Genomic DNA, 23,554 nt, shown 5'->3' with positions numbered 1-23,554 from the left:
TGTCATGGTCACAGTCATGGACATTTCTTGATCACCTCATGGCCATGGTTGTGTCATGGTCATCTCATGGTCACTGCATGATCCTGGGCACCACATGGCTGTGTCATCATCATCTCATGGTCACAGTCCTCTCATAGTCATGGCCGTCTCTTGGTCATCTCACAGTCACAGTCATGTCATCATCACAGTCATGGTCATTTATTTCCTGATATCCATCATCTCATCTTCATGGTCAACTCTCAGTAATGGTCACCTCATGGTCATGGTCATCTCATGGTCATGGTCATCTCCTTATCGCCATCATCTCATGGTCATGGTCATCCTGTGGCCACAATTATTTCATAGCAGTGGTCATATTGTGGTCACCTCATGGTCATCTCCTGATCTCCATCATCTCGTTCACAGTCATGGTTGCATCATGGTTATTTCTTGTTCTTGGTCATCTCCTGATCCCCATCATCTCATGTCCATTGTCGTCTCACTGTAATAGTCATCTCAGGATGATGGTTGTGTCATGGTCATCTCATGGTCATGGTCATCTCATGGCCACAGTTCTGTCATGGTCATCTCATATCAGGGGTCGAGGGTGGTCTCCAACAATCCTTTTTAGGCTTTGCAGATATCAGGGCAGAAGTGGCAAAAATTAAAGAAGAACGGAACAACAACCACAACTCAGAAACATAAAAAAATTTATTAATAATGAAAGTAAATGTGGGATGAGGCCCAAAAATCCAAATACAACAACTGAGAGGACAAGGTCACTTTAGGAGCCTGGGGTTGAAGACAAAGATACAGGGAGGTCCAAGGTGTAAATATGGGGTAAGGGAGGGGGTAGAGTTGAGCTTAGGGTCCAATGGGGAAAGGGGAAAGTGGGGCAGAGGTGGAGTAAGGGCAGGTAGGATCCAATGGGGTAGGTTGGGTGGAACATTGCATCAGCTGAGGGCCAATGGGGATACAAGGAAGGGAGAACAGTCTGGAACTGGGAGAGGTGATAATTAACTGGGAAATGAGGGTTAGGAATATGCATGAGGTATTAACATAGGCAATCCCATAACTCTTCATAACATTCTTCTGAGGTCACCACAACTTAAACAAATGCCTCCCAAAGTTTAGGGTTGGGATATAATTTTTCTTTGGTGATGGTTGCCTGTCCTGGGATACTGGTCAGGCTGACTCCCACATCTCCCCCTTTCTGTTTAACTGTAAAAATAGAACTGAAAGATTTTTGTAAAACTCTGTAAAAACATCCTAACAGACAAGGAACAACTCACAGTATAATGACAACAATTATGAAGATAAGTAATTCATTATAGACAACACCTACCCCTTGATTTCCCAACTTTTAAAGAGTCCATCAAACCAGTCTTTGTCATCATAAATTCTTAACTTTTTGACTCCCATCTTTGAGGACTTGAATACTTTTGTGTATAGACTCACTATGGTCTGAAAGGTTCACGCAGCACATGCCTTCGAAGTCTTGGCATCCGTGTGCCAACAGCAAGAAATCTATGGCAGCTCTGTTTTGTAACGTTGTGTGTGTTAGGCTGTCAACATCTGTTAAAAGGTCATTTAGAGACAGAAGTAGCATTGGTTTATTTACATAACCAACATCCTAATTTTCCTAATTGCGTTATTGCTTGTGCAGCACCTACCCACAGTACAAAAGCAGAGGCAACAATCCTCTGTCCTCTATTCCAAAATTCTATTTCACTGGTACAGTCGAATTGGAACTGATGTGCAAAGCGGTTTATTTCCCTATTTTTGTCATTGCCAATTAGTGTTGTGACATTGGGAGTTAGTAAAGCAAGCCTACCAAGGCTACATGGGCTGCCTTTAATACGAGATGGAATGGCAGGCCATGCTCTGTCCCCACAAATAAGAAACGTGCCTGGTGGTAATTGCAAAGGGGCATCGATTTAGATGGATGTCATGAGGTATAATTGCACCATAGGCTCTCATTTTTATACCTTGGATGGTGGGGAGAAACATCCCACAGTGCTGGTTCATCTGGTTTTACAATTTGGGGCTTAGCACCATTAGATGTTACCAATTGAACTCTTTTTCTATAATGAAAGGTAAAGCAGTAATCCATTCGAGCTGAGCCAAACAGTTCCAATTCTTGAGCCTCTAATAGTGCATGTGGAAGGCTGCAAGGCCACGAGTATCAAAAATCTACAGGATTGTATTTCAGCTTACCCATGGGACTGTTCCTTTGCATATTACAGATGGCCTTTTTATTTACTGGCCACTCATCTATTGCCAGACCTACCAGCCATGTTGAAGAGGGGTTATTTGGGGTGGGAACAGATAATCATAAAGTCTCCTGGTGTGTTATGTTAGCTAAAGACTTGCTGTTAGGAGTTGTGAGTACTGGAATTTTCTGGTGGGCAGTCCTTTAATGGCTGTAGGTAAGGTTTGATGGTTTTGGCTGGTATCCACCGAGGTCCTCTATCTGTGGAGACACAACTGTATCCCTTCCCCCAATTATTAATTGAAATGGTCCTAAAATTTGATTTGTTTCAGGCTCTTTTACTAACACTGGTGGTCATCAGCATCATCAGCTTGTGGATTTCTGTTACAGCACGAGGCCGGCTCATGCTCCAGTGCAAGTTTTTTTGATGGCAGCCTGGGGAAATTGCCTTTAAAAGAAAATTGTTTAGCCGGGGGTTCGTTTTGACCAGGAACTGGGTATCTCCCTTTTCTCTGTGGACAGTCTTTTCAGAAATGCAAAGCATGTGGGTTGGTACTGTGATTGTGGGCTTTAAAAGGAAACTGCACAGCCACCAGGGCTTTTGCAACTCCTTGCCCCATGACCGGGGCCTGTACCACTGCCACATTCATCCCGAGACGTTTGCACGCCTCGATCATCTGGAGGATCATCAGTGGTGTTTCTCGTGGCAGGGCGTGCAACACCTTTGGACACTCAGAGTTACCATGAGCTACTGCCAATGTCTCTAACAGTTTGTTGCTGGTCCTATCATCAGGGATTTGTTTTTCCAATGCTTGTTTTAACTGGTCTATAAATTCCATGTATGTCTCTCCTGGCTCTTGCCTAATATTAGTATACTCTGAGTTAGGATTGCTGCCATCTGCTACATAGACCAATGCTTTTAACAAAAATTTTTAACTTCATTGAATACTTGCCTGGGGACTGCTGCTGCTTGCTCCTCAGGTTGGCTAAATTGTCCTTCCCCGGTTAGGTGGCCCATCATTTATGTTGTGTCATTCAAACATAACTGAAATTTAACCCAAACTTTACTGAAACAAGCCCACATTGGCTGCCTGTCACTGCAGTGTCACTGTTGATGTGTCCCTTGACCCAGTCAGCTCTCTGATCATGTGGTGTCCACGCATCTCCCCAGCCCATCACTGCCTCACACACGAGGTGACCACCACCCCACTCTCTGGCCATCTGACCCGCAGCTGAGCCCTTCCCAGAGTGCCTCTTGGTGGATGAAAGTGAACATAGTGAACAGGATTTAACAAAAATAGAAGAGGCCCTTATTCTCTAAGGCGTTCCTTATTTCCTACAGTTATGGTCATCACCATTACCTCATGGTCATGGTCACCTAATGGTCATCTCACAGTCACCTCATGGTCACAATCATCTCACAGCCATGGCTGTGTCATGATCATCTCATGGTCTTGATCAGCACACAGCCATGGTGTGTTGGGGTCATCTCATGGTCACCTCTAGGTCAAGATCCTGTTATGGTCATCTCACAGCCTTCAGTATTTCATGGCCATAGTGGTGTCAAGGTCATCTTGTGGTCATCTCATGGTCACAGCCATCTCATGGTCATGGTCATTTCCTGATCACCATCATCTTATGCTTGTGGTCATCTCACTGTAATGGTCATCTCATGATCATGTCATGGTCACCTCATGGTCATCTCATGGCCACGACCACATCAGGGTCACCTCAAAGCCATGGTTTTGCCATGGCCAACCCATGGTCATCTCTTGGTCCAAATCATGTCATGGTCAGGGTTGTGGTTGTGTCATGGTCACTCTCATCTTACGGCCATCTCGTGCCCATGTCATGGCCAGGGAACTTCTCCAAGATCCTGAGCCCCAATTTTGGGACGCTCAAGGACCTTTGGGCACAATGAGGCCTGGCCTGACCCTTCCCCCCATCCCACTGCCCCTCCAGGAGCCCAACGTGGCCAAACCTTCCTGGGGACACCTCGGACATGGGACACAGAGTGGGAAATGAATCCTGAGGGATGGAGCTGGGTGTGGTCGGCAAGTCCCAATTCTAGTCCTGCTGACCCCATCCTGCTCCTGCTGTCCCCATTCCACTCCTGGTGTCCCCATTCCCATTCCTGCTGTTCCCATCTCTGCCCCTGCTGTCCTTATCCCACTCTGCGGTCCCCGACCCTGCCCCTAGTGTCCCCATCCTTATCCCCAGTGTCCCCATTCCTGGCTCCCAGAGAGGAACTGCCAGGCACTGGAGGAAGGAACCTGGATTTATTGCCCCAAGCAGGATTTATTGCCTCAAAGCAGGATAATTTCACACCAGAACTGAAGTATTGTGAATATTTGTGGTTCTTGGATTTAAAATACTGGAAAATCAGAAATGGATCCATTAGCAAAAGCTGTGAGTGTCTGGGAGCAGCAGGATGAGCTGTGCTGGCAGCTCTTGGTTTCCTGGGAAGAGGGAAGGGGCCAGATCCAGCTCCATGAATCACTCAGGCGGTGATTCCTGCTGGGATGAGAAAATCTTCCAGGTCACTGCTGGCTCTGCAGGAAAATCCAATGCAAACAGTCAAGTCAGGTGCCTGAAGGATTTTCTGACCTGTGCCACAACAGGTCCCTTCTGTGAGGTCAGTGTCCCGTGAGGAGGGAACATCTCCTGGAAATGTCACGGAATGTCAGTGGAGAATGGAGGCACTGGCAGCTCGTGGCAGCCCTGGCAGGGACTGTCACTGATCTGTGTCCTCGGGGTGACCCTGACAGGGGCCTCTGAGCTGGGACAGCAGCGCAGGACCCTGGGCTGGGAAGGTCAGCCCCAGCTCAGGGCCAGCGCTGGGACCAGGGCAGGACAGGGCAGGGCCATCCCTGGGGCCAGGGGAGCTGCGGGAGCTGTGTCCCAGTGCCAGCCCGGTCTGGAGCCACAGCCCTGCTGGGCACAGAGCCCCTGGGAGCCGATGGCTGGGCCAGCTCAGCACAGCGGGCTTGGGCTGATCCAGCAGGACACGGTGGCCGTGGCTGTGCCAGGGGCTCTGCCCGGGGATCTTCCCCTGGGGGCCTGGAGCAGTCTGGGGCTGCAGGGACAGGAATGGGCTGGAGCCGGGCACTGCCACCACCCCAGCACTGCCACAAGGCCAGCCCCGGTGTCCCAGTGCCACCATTGCCCAGTGCTCCCCAGGGCACCTGCAGGGACTGGAGATCCCGGTCCCCCAGCTGCTGCCATGGCCCCTGACCCCGCTGTGCTCCCCCTGCCCCTTCTCCCTGATCCCGGGGTGCTGCTGCCCCAGGAAGAGGGGTCAGTGCAGCCCCAATGAGCCCAGGGGCTGCAGTGGGAACAGAGACAATCCTGCTCTGACACTCCAGGTTTGGGGCTGGGCTCAGCTCCGGGGTGTCCTGCAAGGAACGCTCTGGGAGGGGAGGGGTACCGGGAGATGGGGGGTGTGGGGCTGGGGGCTGCTGGAGGATGGATTGTGTTGGAGTGGGGGTGTCCCCACAGGGTCCCCAGCTGCCTTTGGATCCCTGCCTGCCCCCCTCGGACCCCGGGTGCCCGGTCCCCTCCAGGGGCAGCTGCCCCGTGCAGGAAGCTGCAGGGATGCGGGGAGCGGGGCTGGATCCGTGCCACAGGCGGGATGGACTCTGTGCCAGGGCTGGGGGCTGTGCCAAGCCGGGCTTTGGCCTGGGGGCTGTCAGGGAGGGCGCAGGGAGGAGTCCCGGCAGGGATAAAGGTGCTCCTGCCCTGCTGCAGCCTCAGCCAGCGCTGCCCAGTGCGAGAGGAAGATGAAGGTGGCTGTGCTCAGCGTGGCCCTGCTCTTCTCCATCCTGCTGTGCCTGCCGGCACAGAGCGAGGTGAGGCTCCAAAGCCACGGGCTGGGCTCAGGTCTGAGGGCTCTTCCCAATGCAGGGGCTCCGCCGGGCTCCCCGGCCCCGGGCCGTGCCGCTTTCTCCTCGCCACCATTGCCTCTGTCCTTCCCCTTGCCGCAATTCAACTCCCGCTGCCAGAGCCCGGCTGAACCACGGATGCTCGGACCCGGCTCCTCCCTGCGAGGGCCCCAGAGCTTTCCTGTGCTGCTATCCCCAAATCCCGTCCTTTTGGGCCTCTCCATCCCATCCCATCCCATCCCATCCCATCCCATCCCATCCTCTTGATCCCCTCGGGCATCTCCCCAGCATCTCCTCTGTTGCCCACACAAGAACAAAGGCCAATCCCAAACTAGGCTGAAGTGGGACCAAGAGGTCCAAACTCATTTAAGTACAGACTAGGCTGAACTCGGCCAAACTGGGATGAACTGTTCCAGTCCCAAGCCAGGCTGAGCTGGCACAAACTGGGAAATGCCTGCCCCTCTGACCCTGGTCCCCTCAAGCCCCCAGATGATTCCCAGGGTCTTCTCTCCAGTCTTTGCCCTCAGTTCATTGCCTTTCACCCTGCAGTGATGTTCCCAAATCCCCTGGCACCCCCTGCTCAGAGCAGAGGACAGCCATGGGTGGGAGGTGGGGGGCTGGGGACTCCTGTGTCCCCCCAGCCCCTCAAGGGCCAATCCTGACCAGCCTTTTGCTCTCCTTGCCCAGGCCACCTTTGATGGCAGTGGTGGAGCTCTATGTGCTGGGGTAAGTCCTGGAGCTGGGGGCACCAGTGTGGGAACTGGGGGGAAGTTTGGTCACCCCCAATCTTTACTAGGACTGGGGACACCCCAGTGACATCTCATGCTCTCTCCACAGTGAGGTGGTGCCATTGCTGTTGGCGATGTGAGTATCCTGAATTCTTCTGCTGAACCAGAGCCTCCCCTCTCATGGCCATGACCCTCCAGGCCATCCCAGTGCACCCCAGTGCGTGCCTGTACATCCCAGAGCTTCCCAAGGCTGCCCCTTCCCCAGGGTCCCCATTGTATTCCCACCCATCTCAGTGCACCCCAGTCACCCCAAAGATCCCCATGCCCAGTCCACTTCCTCTCCTCTTTCCCTCCACTCCCTTCCCTTTCTCATTCTCCATGACAGTATCCCCAAATCCCCCTCCTGGACTCCCAAAGCCCCTCCCAAACCCAACAATTTTGGTCCTCTGCCCCTGCTTTCCCCTGTCCCCACCCACCTCCCACTTCAGCCCCCATGTCCCCCCACTGGAATTCCTGCCTCCCCACCTGCATTCCCCCATTCCCATCCCTTCAACTCCCCCAGCCCCATCCCCTGGGTCCCCAAGTTCCCCCAGTTCAGTGTCTTTGGGGCCCTCACATCCCACTCCATCCCCTCCTCCTTGGAGGCCCCAAGTTCCCCTCGCTCTCCTCGTCTCCATCCCCACCGTGGTCCCTGCAGGAACAGGGATCGGGTGAAACTGCCTGGAGTGGGACTGCGGGGAGCAGAAGGGATTTTCCCCCTCAGACTGGGGACAGCCAAGGAGCTTGGGGGCACCTGTGACTCTTGAATTCCCACAGGGGCCATTCCAGACTAAACCTTTGCTCTCCATCTGCAGGTAGTCATAGGAGGAGCTGCAGGTGGATGCATTGTGGTAAGTCCTGGAATTGGGGCACCAGTGTGGGAACTGGGGGTCAGTTGGGTCCCCCCATGCCTCGCTGGGACTGGGGACACCCCGGTGACCAGTGACATCTCCCCATCTCTCTGCAGAAGAAGAACGGCGTCCAACGAGTGAAGAGGTCTGAGGTGGGTACCCGCAGTTCTGCTGGACCCAGAGCTTCCCCTCTCCTGGTCATCACCCCCCAGTGCACCCCGGAACACCCCACTGTGCCCCAGTACACCCCAGCCTGCCCCAGTATCTCCCAACCAGCCCCAGTATCCCCCAGTGTGGCTCTAACCCCCCCTTTCTCCCCAGCCCCTCGTGGCTGAGCAGGTGGAGCTTCTGCGGGAGTGATGCCCGGCTGCCCCTCTGGATGCCCTGGTGAGAAATCTTGGGGGATTCCAGCCCCACAAAAGATCCTCGGGGACCAAGGCAGATTCTTGAGCCCTGTGGGGTGGGCAGAGCATGGGAAAGTCAGAGGGACATGGAGGGGGCTGTCCCTGATCCATGTGCTGGGGTTCGGTGGACAGAGCTGTCCCCAAGGCTTTCCTTGCACTGGGGGGCTCTGGGGACACCCAGTGTCCCTGTGGGAGCAGCAAGGGCTCTGGGAGGTTTTGGGATATTCCAGGGTGAGAGGCTCTGGGAGCCCCATGGATGTCAGGAGCCAAGTCCAGTCCCAGGTGTATCCGGGGCTCCAAATCCCTTCTCCTGCTGCAGGTCCCTGCAAAGAGAGGGGTGGGAACAAGGTCCCTCTCGTGTCCCAGTGGACACAGGTGTCACGACTTGGGCTTTGCCTTTCAGGTCTAGAACTGGTGATTGGAGCCAGATCCTGTCCCCCTCCAGCAGCATGAGGAGATGATCATCTCTGGATAATCCCCCTGATCCCCTGGGAATGTCCCTGGAATAATCAATAAACCCCTTCAGCAAAACAACTCTGTGTATGCACGTGTGCCTGTTCTCATGTCTGGGTGTGTGTTCCCCCGTCCATGTGTGTGTTCCCACATCCCTGTGTGTTCCTGTGTCCCTGTGTGTTCGTATCTCCATGTGTGTTCCCCTGTCCATGTGTGTGTTCCCACATCCCTGTGTTTTCCTGTGTCCCTGTGTGTTCGTATCTCCATGTGTGTTCCCATGTCCCTGTGTGTTCCCATGTCCCTGTGTGTTCGTATCTCCATGTGTGTTCCCATGTCCGTGTTCCGTGTCCCTGTGTGTTCTGTGGCCCTTGTTCAACCCTGCGAGTCTCCAGTCCCTCCCCCACCATGACCAGAGTGACTCCAGGGGCTCCCTGGGGTCTCTCTCTCCCCTCCCACCACTGTGTGCCCTGGGCAGGGCAGGCTGGGACACCCTGGAATGTCCCCCTGGAGCTGGGAGGGACGAGGGGCACCCAGAGCAGCCTCTGGAGCCCCCAGGGTTTGGGGCACAGAGGGAAACAGGTTCTGCCCAGGGCTCTGGGAGCCCCATCCCCAGGGAGCACAGGTTGGGCTCGGGGCAGGAGAGGATCATGGCCAGGAGCCTGGAGCCCTGGCTCCTCTGCTCCGTCTGGGAGTGACAGAGCTTCCCTGGCCAAGGATCAGCACTCGTGGCTTCATGGCTCTTGGCAATGAGGGGGTTAAGGTCACTTGAAGAATCTTGGGCTGTTCAGATCCCATCCTTGAGGTGCCTCTGCCCAAATTCAGGGGCAAATGGGACCAAAGTCAATAGTCTGGAATTTACTGAACAATGAAATGCCAGGGAGAGAAAGGAGGAAGGGCAGGAAGAGAGGGAGGAGGGAGGGAGAGAGATCAATCAGAAGGTCAGCACCACCCATGGATCCAGCAGTGTCCTGTTGGTCCTTCTTCCCCTGGAGCTTCTGGGTGGTGGGGGGTCCTGAGGTCATTCTGAACTTCTCCCTGTTTATCCATTTTAGCAAACTCAGGAATCAGTGCTCATGGGCTACACCCCTCTCTAATGCCATTGGTTTAACGATTCCCTGGCCTTGGGTGCTGATGATTCCAGGCTCAGGCTGACTCTTCTGTTCAGCTGGAGGTTTCTGGGCTTGGTGGTGGCCATGGATCAGTGGTCACCATCTGCCCCTCTGGAATTCCCTTTGACCCAGTCACAGCTGATTCCAGCACCAGTGCTGGGTTGGATTTCCTTGTCCACCACCAGGGTCCATTCTGATCCCCCAGCTTTGTTTACCTCCCCCAAGGTCCAAGCTGGCCTGAGGACAATTGTCCCACCTTGATCTTACCTTAGGGAGCTCCATTCTGTGCTTGTCTCTTGGCAAAATCCCCCTGTGGGGACAGTGTTTGGGATGGGCAACTGCTGCTCCTTAGTCCCAACACCAGTGGAGCCTCCCCAGCCCCCAGGAGTCCTGCCTGGGTGTCCCCAAGGTGTCCCCTAAGTGTTCCAGTCCAGTGACCCCCTGGTGACCCCCTCCAGCCCCACTTCATGCAGCTCCCAGAGCACAGCGAGGTCTTTGAGGCTCTGGACTGTGACATCTTTGAGGCTCCAGAGCCGATGGCGCTGCCAGTGCTGGTCCCCATCGAGATGTGAAATGCCCTCAATAAGGAGCAGGGGTGGCCTTCATCATCACCATCATCTTCATCACCACAACCACCCACATCATCAGCCTTATCATCTGCAACATCATCATCTTCATCACCCACACCGCCATCATCATCTCCCAATACCATCAACCTCCATCATCATCACCACAACACCAACAGCTCCATCTTCATCATCACCTTCATCTTCATCACCCACACCCTTGACACCATCACCCTGACACTGCTCACACCATGTCCCCACAGCCCCCTGTCCCAGCATTCCCAATCCCCCTGTTCCCATGGGCCCATGTCCCACCTGAACCCTGCCCTCTGCTCATGGGTCACCTCCATGGTCACCTTCACGGTCCATGGTCACCTCCAGCTCTTCCCTGTCCCCACTCTCCCACTTCCTGTGTACCTTCGACCATCTCCAGGTGCTCTTGACCATCTCCATGCCCCCACTACCATCTCCCTGTCCCCTCCTCATGTCCCACCACCACATCCCGTTCACCTTGAACATCTCCATATCCCCCCTCATGTCCTCTTCATGTCCCCACCACCTCTCCACATTTCACTGCTCATCTCTGTCCCCAGTTCCATCTTCCTGTCTCTTCCACCTCCTCCCCGTCTCCTCCACATGTGCCACCACCACGTCCAGGTCACCTCCACGATCTCCAGGTCTCCTTGACCATCTCCTCCTGGCTACCATACCCCTCCCCATGACCCCACCACCATGTCCATGTCCTCTCATGTCCATGTCCTCTCCAGGTCCCCAACTCCATGTCTGGGTCCTCTCTTGTCCCTGCCCCCACTGTCATCTCCATGTCCCCTCTGCTGTCTCCTCCACCATGGCTCGCCCACCTCGATCTCTTCCCTGTCTCCCCCTCGCAATGTCCCTCTGTTCCCCTCTTCCCCCATCTCCATCTTCTGCCCTCAGCCCAACCTTGTCCAACCCCTCAGCCCCAGCCCCGCCCAGAGGAACACCCCTGGTACTGTCACCACACCCCTGGCACTGTCACCAGCAACCCCGACACTGTCACCACACCCCTGGTACTGTCACCACCACATCCCTGGTAGTGCCACCACACCCTTGGCACTGTCACAACCACACCAGCTGGCACTGTCACCGCACCCTTGGCACTCTCAACACCACACCCCTGGCACTGCCACCACCCCGTCTCCCCCTCCCATGCCTTGTTTTCCCTTTCACATCCCAGTGTTCCTATCACAGCTACTGCGGGAACACCCCTGTCACTGTCACCTCCTGTCACCCCCATGTGTCCGTCACCCTCGATGCCTCTGTAACCCCCCCACGTGACACTGATGGGATTTGGCAGGGTCTGAATTAGGGGGGGCAGGTTGGAGGAATCACCTGATGTCATCTGGTGTCACCCCAAGTGCCCCCCCCGTCCGTGGGGCGCCACCCAAGTGTCCCCAATGCCCTCGCCACGCTCATTTACTGTCAATAAAGGGAATTTCCCCTCCCCCATCCCAAACCGCCTGCGGGTTTTTTGGGGGGTGGGGACCCCCAGGGCAGCCAATCACAGCCCAGGGTGGGGCATTGGGGCGAGGCGGGGCACGCCCCCCCAGGTAAGAACCCCCGAGCCCCAATTCGGGCTTCAGTCGCCTCCAACCCTGGACAGGTCAGTGGGGCGCCCCTCCCCCACCTGGGAGTCTCGGGAAGGGGAGGGGGGAGGGGTGGGTGATGTGGCCACTCCGGACCGGACTTTGGACCCCCCTGAGCTGGGGGGAAGGGGCAGGAGCGGGGAGAGGGACCCACATTTTGGGTGCCTATGGAGGGGCGGGACCCACATTTGATCTCCTTCCTGGACTCCCAGATCCATCCCAGGACCCCAATAACTCCCAACATTCCCCCTGCACCCAAAACTCTTCTCCAAAATCCCCTTAGGACCCCAATATCCCCTCCAAGACTCTCCTAGGACCCTCAACCTCCCCCCAGTAGCCGCCCAAAATCCCCTTCCCAGGACGCAATAACCTCCCGACAAGCCCTTCCCAGACCCCAACACCTCTTCAAGGACCCTCCTGGGACCCTCAACCCCTGCAGCAACCCCTCAAAATTCCCCAAATCCTGCAAAGACGAACCCAAATTTCCCCCTCAACGCCTCAAAACCCCTCCAAACCCCCTCAACGCCCAAATATCTCCCTGTAAATCCTTCCTGGATCCCAAGACCCTCTCACGGACCTTCCTAGGACGCCAACAACCCATCCCCAAGATCCCAAATCCCTCCCCACGACCCCAAATCCCACTCCCGCAGCCCCCAAGCAGCGCCTCTGTCTCTCTGCCCAGGCTCCCCCGGACCATGTCCCGCTCGCCCCCGGCCCGCTCGCCGCCCCCCGCCCGGGGCTGGGCCCCCCCGCCCCCCCCGCACCGCCTGCGCTCCCTGGCGCGCTCCCGGCTGGACGAGGACGCGCCCTGGCCGGACGCGGCGGTGGCGACCGTGGGGGACAGCGCGACCCGAGCGCAGCTGCTCAGCAAGGCCGGGGGGCACTCGGGGGGTGTCCTGGCCGGGGCCCCCTTCGCCGAGGCCGTTTTCGGGGTGTCGGGGTGCCGGGTCACCTGGAGGGTGCCCGAGGGGGCGGCGCTGCCCCCCGGGCGGGTGTTGGTGGCCGAGGTGGAGGGTCCGGCCGCGGGGGTGCTGGCAGCGGAGAGGGTCGCCCTCAATATTTTGGGGCGCTGCAGCGGAGTAGCCTCGATGGCCGCGAGGGCTGTGGGGGTGGCCCGGGCCCAGGGCTGGGCGGGGGTCGTGGGGGGCACCCGAAAAACCACGCCCGGGTTCCGCTTGGCGGAGAAATACGCGCTGGGGGTGGGGGGCGCTGACCCCCACCGGGCAGGTTTGGGGGGACTCCTCCTCCTCAAGGACAATCACCGAGCGCTGGCGGCGGCAGCGGGGGGGCTCGAGCAGGTGGGGACGCCGAACTTGGGGGGACAATTGGGAGGGGGCTTGAATTGGGGGGTTCTGGGTGTGGGGGGACTCCAGAATTTGGGCGGTAATGGCGGAAGGATCCCTGGATTTTGGGGAAAGCCGGAGACTGGAGGAGCAGTATCCCAGTTTGGGGGGGAGATTGGAGGGGGACCCTTGAATTGGTGGGTTCTGGGTGGTCGGTGTGACATCCCCAATTCTGGGGGTGTGGGGAATATGAGATTTGGAGGTAATGGGGGGTTTTGGTGGAGGGGGCTCGACTTTGGGGGAGTGATGGCTTGGGGTACCCCGAATTTCGAGGGTGGTGGGGAAGCACCAATATTTAAAGGGGGTACCAATTTTGGGACTGACTCTTGGACTGGGGTATTCTGGGCGTGGACTGATGTGGGAGGACCCCTGAACTGGGGGGGATGGGTGAGGGGGGGGGTCCCAATTTGGGAGGGAAATTGGGGGGTCACCCCTGAACTGGGGGAAGATCATGTGTTGAGTAACTCTAAATTTTGGTGTTTGTAGTTGGGAGTATCCCAACTCTGGTGGCAGCAGACAACCTTGAATTGGGGGACTCTGGGGGAGAGGACCCCAAATTTGGGGATCAATGTGGGGGGGAGGGCAGTGGGGGGGCCCAATTTTAAGTGAATGACTGTGGGGGAGCCCCCATTTTACCCTGCCCCACACTGGGGCGTCCCTCTGGGGTTCTCCCTGACCCCCCTCTTCCCCAGATGATTTTGGGGGTGCGCCGGGCCGGGGGCTTCACCCGCCGGTTGGGGGTCGAGTGCTCGAGTGCGGACGAGGCGCTGGCGGCTGCTGGGGCTGGGGCTGACATCGTCCTGCTGGACAACCTGAGCCCCCAGGTGAGCCCCAAAATCGGAGGGGGCCAATAGTGGTGGTACCCCAAGTGTGGGCTGGACCCCAAAAATGGGAGTTTGGATTCTAAAAATGGGGATAAATGCGAAAAATGGGGCACAGATCTCAGAAAAAGGTGGGTAATGCCATAGGTTTGACTTCTGCCCCCACCAGGTGAGCTTCGAAAATCTGGAAAGAGCCCCCAAGAATGGGAGGACCCTCCAGATGTGAAGCTGGACCCCAAAAATGGGGGCCGAGACCCTTTAAAAAGAGAGGCAGACCAGTGAAATGGGTTGAACCCAAAAAAGTGGGGATTAACCACATAGATCCTGACTCTGTTATCCCCAGCTGAGCCCCCAAAATCGAGGGGAGTGGCTAAAAAGGGGGACATCCCAGGGTGAGGCTACACCAGTAAAATGGGAATCTGCTGTAAAAGTGGGGCAGCCCCAAAGATACCAGGGGGAATCCCAGTTTCGGGGGAGCCAGAGGGTTGGATAATCCAAATTTGGGGGGTTTTGGGTGAAGGGACCCTTGATTTGGGGATTTTAGGTGTGGGGACTGTAATTTGGGGGTCAGTGGGTGGGCAAATGCCTGGATTGGAGACTGAATAGGAGGCCACAATTCTGGGGGGTTCTGGGTGGGGGGACAGGCATTTGGATTGGAGAGCCCAAATTTGGGGTTGTCCTGGAGGTCAGTGGTGGGTGGTGCCCCCAGTTGGGCAGATGTTGGGTGGGAATCTATTTTTATTGAGTTTTTATTGGGTTTAATCAGGATAACCCTTGATTTGGAGGGGTTGGGGGTGGACACCCCAATTTTGGAGCTCAGTGTGTGGAATAATCCCTGAATTGGGGATTTCTTGGGGGGAGGCCCACATTGGGCAGATTTGGGCCAATTTGGGGGGGGATTCTGCACTATGTAGCATCCAGTATACATCCATATGTCCAGTGTACCCCCAAATTTTGGGGAGGGGGTGCTCCCTGCTAACAGGGTGTCCCCCCAGGAGCTGCACTCGGCTGCGGCGCAGGTCAAGGCTGCACATCCCGGAGTGACGGTGGAGGCCAGCGGGGGCATCGTTTTGGAGACCCTCCCCCAGTTTTTGGGGCCCCACATCGACGTGGTGTCCATGGGGTGTCTGACCCACAGTGCCCCCGCCCTGGACTTTGCACTGCGGGTGCTGGAACCCTAAAATCCATCCCCCTGACCCTGAAAACCCGGCCTAGGACCCCCAAAAATCCATCCTACGACCCTAAAAACCTACTCTGGAACCCCAAAACCCAACCTGAGATGCCCAAATCCATCCTGGGGAGGGTGAAACTCACTGTGAAACTCCAAAATCCACCCTGGGAATCCTCAAACCCCAAAGGCCTTCCACTAAGGGGTCTGTGAAATCTGGCGCTGGGACCCACAAAATCCATCTTGCACCCCAAAATCTATCTTGGAACTGCCTAAATCAACCCTGGGACACCCAAAATTCCACCCTGAGGCCCTCCAGAACCCACCCTGGGACCCCCAAATCCCCCCTGAGACCCCACGAAGCCCACCCTGAGGATCCCAAATCTCCATCCTGGGCTACTCCCACTCACCTCCCCCCTCTAAGGTGGACCCAAAATTCCACCTTGAGGTCTCCCCATCCCCCTTTAATCTTTGTACCTCCAAATAAACCCCTACCTCACCTCCCCCACTTGTCCCCTCAGTTTTTTCAGGGGTCCAAAATCCAGGCGGTGCGAGGGTCCAGACCCACTTTGAGGATTCCAGACCCCAGTTTGAGAGGCCCAGGTCCCAGGGTGGAGAGCTGAGACCTCAGGGTGAGGATCCCAGATCACGCTGGAGGGCTGCAGATCCCAGTTTGGGGGTACCAGATCTCAGTTTAAGAATTCCAGACCCAGTTTAAAGAACCCAGATTACAATTTGAGGGTCCCTGACCCCAGTTTAGGAGTCCAGGTGTCGCTGTTGCCGTGTCACTTTACCCAGTCAGCTCCCTGATCATGTGGTGTCCACGCATCTCCCCAGCCCATCACTGCCTCACACACGAGGTGACCACCAAGCCACTCTCCGGCCATCTGACCCGCAGCTGAGCCCTTCCCAGAGTGCCCGCACCCGCAGGGAGCGCAGGGCTGGATTTGGCCGCCAGAGAGTTGGTGACCCTCGTGAGATCCTCGGTGCATTTAGTTCCTACAGGAGTGTGGGCACCGCTGGGAAATGATCTGCATGCCTTGTTAATTGGATGTTCTTCCACCGCTAGCCTGGGGCAGGATCTCTCCCGGTCCTCCTCTCAACTCCCGGGCCTCTCCTCAGCCAATCAGAGAAGGCACCAAAATAATTGAGCCAATCAGAGCGCGCGGCGCTGATGACTCCTCAGGCAGTCCCAGAGCGCCCAGAGCTCCTCACCTGGACTCCACCCGCGCCCCGCCCCCAGCGCCCCCCGCCAGGAGAATTTGGGGTGGAGGTTATCGAGTTTTATCTTCTTTTTTGTTGTTCCAGAGTCGAGATTAAATGCTCTAGACATGGAATTTCGTGTTCGGACTCAGATGTTTATTAATACTTATCTATATTACAGTGAGTTCTACAGCACTTACAGCTAACAGGCGAAAAATGGCGACGTACCTCTCTCTACAAGCCCTTTTAAGGGCCAATGAGTCCAATTAAAAAAAGACACCATAATAGCCCAAGAACCAATGACCCGTGACCTGCAATGTGGAATTTTCTATCTAATTACAAAAGTACCACCTAGACCCGTGAAGAAGGTGAAAAAGAAAGGAAACTCCACCCTAAAACCTCCATCTTGTTTTATATGTATTAATATAGTCTAAACCAACAAATTCTAAATTTTCCACCATGGGACATTACACACTTCTATTCAAACTACACACCAGTTATCCCAGTTCTATCACACAATTCTGGAAAGCTTCTTCACGGCCTCAGGTCAAAAGCAGTGTTTTCCTGGGGGTCAGTGCCTGTCAGCACAGAAAGCCCAAACCCCTCAGTTTCCAGGGTTCCAACAGGGGGAGGTGTCACACCCTGCCCGGCGCTGGCCATGGGGCGTGTGGCGGGGGCCCGGAGCTCTTGGCTACTGTGGGCTGCTGGGGGGCTGCTGTGGGGACACCCCCGGACCTGTGTCCTGCACACACAGCGCTGTTCCAGGAGATGGTTTAGTCCGAGTGTCACTTCATTCACGGCACCGACCGGCTGAGGTTCGTGGAGAGGAACATCTCCAAGCGGGAGCAGTTCCTGCACTTGGGCAGCGATGTGGGGCTGCACGTGGGGACACCTCCTTTGGGGACAAGGCTGCCAGGCACTGGAACAGCGACCCGCAATGGATGGAGTACAGACGGGCTGCGCTGGACAGGCACTGCCGGCACAACTACGAGTTGTCCAGCCCGTTCCTCGTGGAGCACAGAGGTGAGCGTGGGGCAGAGCGTGTCCCCTCGGGCCCTGCCCTGGGAATGACCCTGGAGCCCCTCAAAACCTCCCTGGGAATCACCCGAGACACGTCAGCCCTTCTTGTGCCCATCCCCGGGGCCTCCTGCCCCCTCACCCCAAGTGACTCCGGTGGCTCTCCCAGTCCATCCCAGTCCCTCCCAGTGTCCTCACAGTCCCTCCCAGTTTCACCAGAGTCCCTCTCAATTCCTCTCGGTCCCCAACCATTCCATTCCCAGTGCACTCCCAGACCTCCACCCTCTCTCCCAGTGCACTCCCAATCCCTCTAAATCTGTTCAAAGTCCTTTTCAGTCCAATCCCAAACCTCCACTCTTTCTCCCGTTCCCCAATCCACTCCACTCTCTCCCAGTGTTCCCCCACTTTCTCCACTTTCATCCCCAGTCCCTCTCACTTCCACAACAGCCCTCTTCCATTTCTCCTAGTCCCCACCCCAGCTGATCCCAGTGTGTCCCCGCTCTCTCCCAGCGCTCCCCAGTGCCCATCTCACTGTGGCCCTCGAGCTCCCAGCCCAGCCCCAGATGCCTGCTCTGCTCTGTGATGGATTTCTGCCTTGCCGAGATCCAGCTGAGATGGTTCCAGGGCCAGCAGAAGCTCCGGGGCATGTGGTGGCCACCAATCTGGTCCCTAATGGGGACTGGATTTCTACCAGCTCCTGGTGCTGCTGGAAACCCCCCCGGCACGGGGTCAGCTCCAGCTACCAGGTGGAGCACGTCAGCCTGGGGCACGGCCCGGACCTCACAGTGTGAGGGGCGTGGGGGAGGCACTGGGGGAGCTGGGAGAGGGATTGACGTGTGCTGGGAGTAACTGGGAGCGAGTTTGAGATAGCCTGGATTAAAACAGGAGAATGGATCGGCGGTCTAGAATGGCTGAGAATGAGTTTGAAGGATGCTGGGGAGGGTGGGATGCGGTTCCAGGGGTCCTGGAGAGCACTGGGAGGGAGTCTGGGGGTGCTGGGTATACCTGGGAAGGATTTGAGTGAGCGTGGAGGAGCTGGAAAAAGATCAGGGATTGGAAAGCAGGGGTTGGAATGAGGTTGGTTGTGCTGCAAAGAGACTGGGAGGATCTTCGTGAGTTCTACTGTAGCTGGGAAGGGATTGGGAGATGGTGTGGGGGTCCTGGGGCAGTGGGGGGCAAATGGGAGGGAGTTATGGCATTTTGAAAGAGACAGGAGGGGCTTTGGTGGGTCCCAAGGAAGCCAGGAAGAGATTAGAAGAATTAGAAGTTTTAGGGAGCCCTAGGTGGGCTGGGGGAGATTGGGAGGATTCTTGGAGAGGCTTGAAATGTCCGTGAGAGGTTTTGGGTGGCCCTGACCCCTGTGATCCCCCAGAGATGTCGCCAGACGCCGCTCATAGCAAGGTGCTGACGGAGATTGGTGGCTCCGTGTTGGGCTTCGTCTTCCTGGCACTGGGGCTCGGCTTCTACCTGTGCAAGAAGGTGAGGGGGGGACCCCGGGTTCATATTCCCCCGCCCCCAGAGTGTGTGTGCTCCTCCTGGGGACCTCCAGCCGGGTGTCACCCCCTTTTCTCTGCCCACAGAGTTCCTGAGCCGACAGCAGCCGCAGCCCCTCCCCATGAACTCACGGAAGGCCAGGACCCCCCGCTCCATCCACACACTGATTTTGGGAGGGTAGTGTGTCTCCCCCAGCCCTGCTGGAACTCTGCCTAAGCCCAGCTGCTCCCAGTGTTCCCAGTAAAGCTTCCCAGTTACACCCAGTTCATTTAGTGGGGGGTACTAGGAAAGGACTTGAGGGGACCGCGTGGGGGGATCGTGACTGGGCGGGGAGGGCGGGTCCAGGTGGGGAACACTGGGTGCTGCGGGTCTGCCCGGCAAGCGGTGAGTCATCACAGCTGATCTCTCTGATTGACTGAATCTTCTTCATCGCATTCTCTGATTGGCTGAGGACAGGCCCGGGAGTGAGAGAAGGAACAGGAGAGATCCCGCCCCGAGCACCGGCACGGGAACAACAGAGCCAGCCTGGGCACAGCGAGGGAATTTATTACCAACCAAATCACAGCGGGACAAGGAAAAGGGAAAGAAATCTCTCCAACACCTTTCCCCCACCCAACAGGGATCACCAGGACCACGGATCACCAGGGCTCTGCCCAATGGGGGTCACTGGGGATCATCCAACACCGATCCTCCCATGGGGGATGGAGCTGGAGCAGAGCACGAAGCTCTTCCCACACTCGGGGCACTCACAGGGCTTCCCTTAGTGGTGACTCCGTTGGTGTTTAGTCAAGTGAGAGCTCTGTGAGAAGCTCTTCCCACACACAGGACACTCGTAGGGCCTCTCCCCAGTGTGGATGCGCCGGTGCCTGATGAGGTGGGAGTTATCCTTGAATCCCTTCCCGCAGTCGGGGCAGCGGAAGGGCCTCTCCTCTGTGTGAATTCGCTCATGTTTGAGGAGACTGGAGCTGGTCAGAAACCTCTTCCCACACTTGGGACACTCGTAGGGCCTCTCCCCAGTGTGGATGCGCTGGTGTTGTCTCAGGGCAGAGCTCCATCCAAAGCTCTCCCGACATTCCAAGCAGGTGTAGGGCCGTTCCCCTGTGTGGATCACCTGGTGCTGCATCAGATAAGAAATAGTCCTGAAGCTCTTCCTGCATTTCCCACACTGATAGGGCTTCTCCCCTGTGTGGATCCTCTGGTGTTGGATCAGGTGGGAGCTGTAGCTGAAACCCTTCCCACATTCCAAACACTTGTGGGGCTTCTCCCCTCCAGGAGGCTTCTCCACCAGCTCTGAGCTCTGCCTGGATCTCCGGCCACCTTCCCGGCTCAGGGAGGGTCTTTCCTCCTCGCAGCTCCCTCGGCTGGGTTTGCAGCTCCTTCTCGAGAGGGACCTCTCAGGAGTTTCCTCGTCCTCCATCTGCCAATGCCTTGGGAATGACAAATCCTGGTTTGGAGGAAAACACAAGAGAGCACCTTGGGCTGAGGGTTCCTCCTTCCAAAGTGCAACTCAGGAAGTCATTGGGCATCTTGTGTCTATAAGAACCTCCAAAACACAACGATTCAGCACAAAAATTATCCAAACATCAAGACACAGATCAAAATCTCCCCAAAAAGCAAGTTTCAGCCCAAATCCCTTACAAAATATAAAGATTCAGCCCCAGCAAAAAAATCAAAGCACCAACATTTATCCCAATAAAGCTCACAAACACCAAGATACACCCCTGTGAAAATCATGGATGGTCCTCTTCAGTCACCTGCTGCATGTGGGGGGAGCAACGCTCCTGGGGCTGGGGCAGAGGCTGCAGATACAGGGAGGAGTGGAACATTGTGCTGCTTCCCATTTCTGCTCCTCCTCTGGTGTCCCTGCTCTTCCTCACACTCCTCTTCCTCCTACTATTCCTCCTTCTCCTGCACAATCCCACCTGCTCCTCCCATGTGCAGTATTTGACCATTTTGTTCTCCAACCCTGCTTCTCCTTCCCTCCTCCTGCTGCCCCCAGGCCCAGCACCCACTGCCGGCTCCCTCTTCCCCCCAAACCCACAGCATCCCAGCGCAGGGGCAGCGATGGAGCTGGGGCAGCTCGGGCTGGGGCAGCGCTGGGCTCTCGGCCGCTCCCGCCCGCACTCGCTCCCCACTGCAGCCGCTGCCGCCACCACAGCGCGGGGGGACCCGGCCTTGGCGCTCCCCCCCTCCCACCTCCCCAAATTCCCCTGCCGGGGGGCGCTGGGGCCAGGAGACAGACGAGTGACAGATCAGGGGGGCTGGGAAGAGTCGGCAGCCAGAGAGCACTGAAAATCTCAGCAGGGACTACAGTGGGATCTTCGGGGACTGAACATGGCAGGGCACCCATGCAGGGTAGAAAGGAAAAGCCAGGAAGGGATCCGGGCCAAAGGGATGATGATCCCAAAATATCTCTGAAGGGTCCCTTGGGAGCATCTTGAGCGAGTTTGCACACTCTCCCAGAGGTAATCAAGGACACGGACACTCAGGGGGGCAATCAGGAAAGTCCAGAACAGATTGATACAACAAGGGATGGATGGTGTTGGTGTGCTGGGAAAGGATTGTGTGAAGGGCAGCGTGCAGGAATATGGTTCAGTCAAGAAGCAGCAGGAGCAATCTATGTGGGAAGAAAAAGGATGATGGAAAAGAGGAGGAAGAGAAAAATACTGAGGATCGGGATGTTTTCCAGCAGGCTCTTATCCTCAAAAGTTGCCAGCTGCTGCAGATCCTTTGTATCCCCGGTTGCCAGGACAGGCACACAAGGAGGTCAGGATTGCAGGGGGTTTCTCTGTGCTGGGCAGCGGCAGGAGCGGGCGCAGAGGGGCGGCACCGGGAGCACGGGCTGGGGGCCTGTGGGGAGCTGCGGGGCCGGGCCGGGGCTGTGGGGCAGCCGGGGCTCAGCGCCGGGCGCTGCCTGAGCCCAGCACCCCCCGGCAATTGCAGGCCCGGCAGTGGCCCCCGGCCCCCAGGAGGCTGCGGGACGCCCCGGCCGCTGCCCGGCCCCGTGGAGCTGCCGGCCCTGCCCGCCGGGGGGGCCGCGTTTGGACACTGCGGCAGGACAGGCACCGGCTCTGGGATACGGGCTGGCCACGGCAGCCACAGCACAAGGAGCAGCAGCACAAAGGAACAGCTGGGAAATGGGCATTGGACGTGCAAGCATCCAGATTAGCTTTTAAGCATTTTCCTTGGGTCACTGCAGAAAGGAATGATTTAGCAGAAAGCTCAGCAGCTGTCAGAGGATGAGCACCCCCAGGCACTGAGGGGGCTGCAGGAGGGGCTGAAGAAGCCCCTGGAGCACTTGGTCACAAAGGCACAGCAGGGGAATGCAAGAAGGGATGAGGAAAAGGCCAAGGGGAAGGCAAAGGCCATGGCAGAGTTTCTACAGCCCCTGAGGGATGAACCCCAGGGCTCAAGGGGGCCCCAGCACCCAGGGGCTCTCACATCCTTACACCATCTTCAACCAGGTGCCCTCCTCACACTGACACCATTCAGTCCTTGATGGCAAAGATGCTTTCTGGGGATGCCCACTCACACAGGAGGGTAAACTGGATTTTGCCTTTGAGTGGGAACAAGAGGTAGAAGGGAAAATGGAAAAGACATGGACGGTCCTTCTGCAGGGATGCACGGAAGCACCAGCCTTATTGGGGCAAGCCTTGCAGAAAATATCACAAGAATTTACCCCATCCCCAGGGAATTGGGTTAATGCAGGATGTGGATGATTTGCTGCAATCAGGAGGACAAGAAGTGGTAGAAGAAGCCCCTGGGAAGTGGCTGAACGTTCAGGCGAAAAAGCATCTTTGAGTATTTGAAAAAAAACCGCAAATGCTGGAGAAAAAGGTGAAATATTTGGGACATAGTTTGACTGAAGGTTTGTGGTGTATTGACCCAGACAGGGTCTGGAGAATCTCAGAAGTAATCCAGGACAGAAAAGGAGGTGCAAGAATTCTGAGCATTAATAGGAAACTGCAGGACCTGAATTGAGAGTTCTCTGTTCTACCCATAACATTGTATCACTTTCTAAACCCCAAAAACCTCAATGTTGTGGTATGCACAGAAGAAAAGCAACAAATAAAATGAAAATGAAAAAAACCAGAGAAAATGAAAAATAACAAAATGATTGGTGCCCCAGCTATAGCTCTTCCATACTCAGAAAATAAATTTGAATCCTAGGTGTGTTATAAGTACATATTATATTATTGGCTTTTTGAAAATATCAAAATGAATGCTCTATGTTGGAAAACTTTGCTGTATGAACATAGTTTATTTTAGATCTGCGATTAACACAACTTAGAAATACTAGTGGTAAATATATTTCTTTGAACTACAACATTTTGATGTGAAAAGCTTTTGTTCATGTAACTAACTCAGAGAATGGTAAAAAAGATAATCAGGAAATTCTTCACATTCTTGGATTATGGGACACCAGAACCCCAGGGAAGGCAAAAATAATGATTTATAGGTTGGGGAGAATGATTCTGAATAATGCATGAAGGGCTATGAATATGCAACATGTTGCTGCATTTAGGAAGTGTTTTCTGAGTCAGTGTGTGCCCTTGGCTGAAGGCCAAGCATCCGGCCATTATAACCTTTGGCCAGAGCCAGGGCAGATATTCAATTATCTCCCTTGGAATTGATCTTTGCAATTCCTTACCCTGGGAATT

The 23,554-nt window shown here is 55.9% G+C and overlaps 1 pseudogene; it reads right to left on the bottom strand.

The window, feature by feature from the left end:
- The window catches only part of LOC148218112 (uncharacterized), a 135,543-nt pseudogene extending 115,205 nt beyond the window's left edge, over positions 1–20,338 (bottom strand).
- Between the last annotated feature and the right edge of the window lie 3,216 nt (positions 20,339–23,554).

The sequence above is a fragment of the Sturnus vulgaris genome, unplaced genomic scaffold (genome assembly GCF_052056855.1).
Source record: "Sturnus vulgaris isolate bStuVul1 unplaced genomic scaffold, bStuVul1.hap1 Scaffold_195, whole genome shotgun sequence".
NCBI classification, from domain to species: Eukaryota; Metazoa; Chordata; class Aves; order Passeriformes; family Sturnidae; genus Sturnus; species Sturnus vulgaris.
Note: the sequence above shows the minus strand (reverse complement) of the source record. Positions and strands in the feature narration are given on the sequence as shown.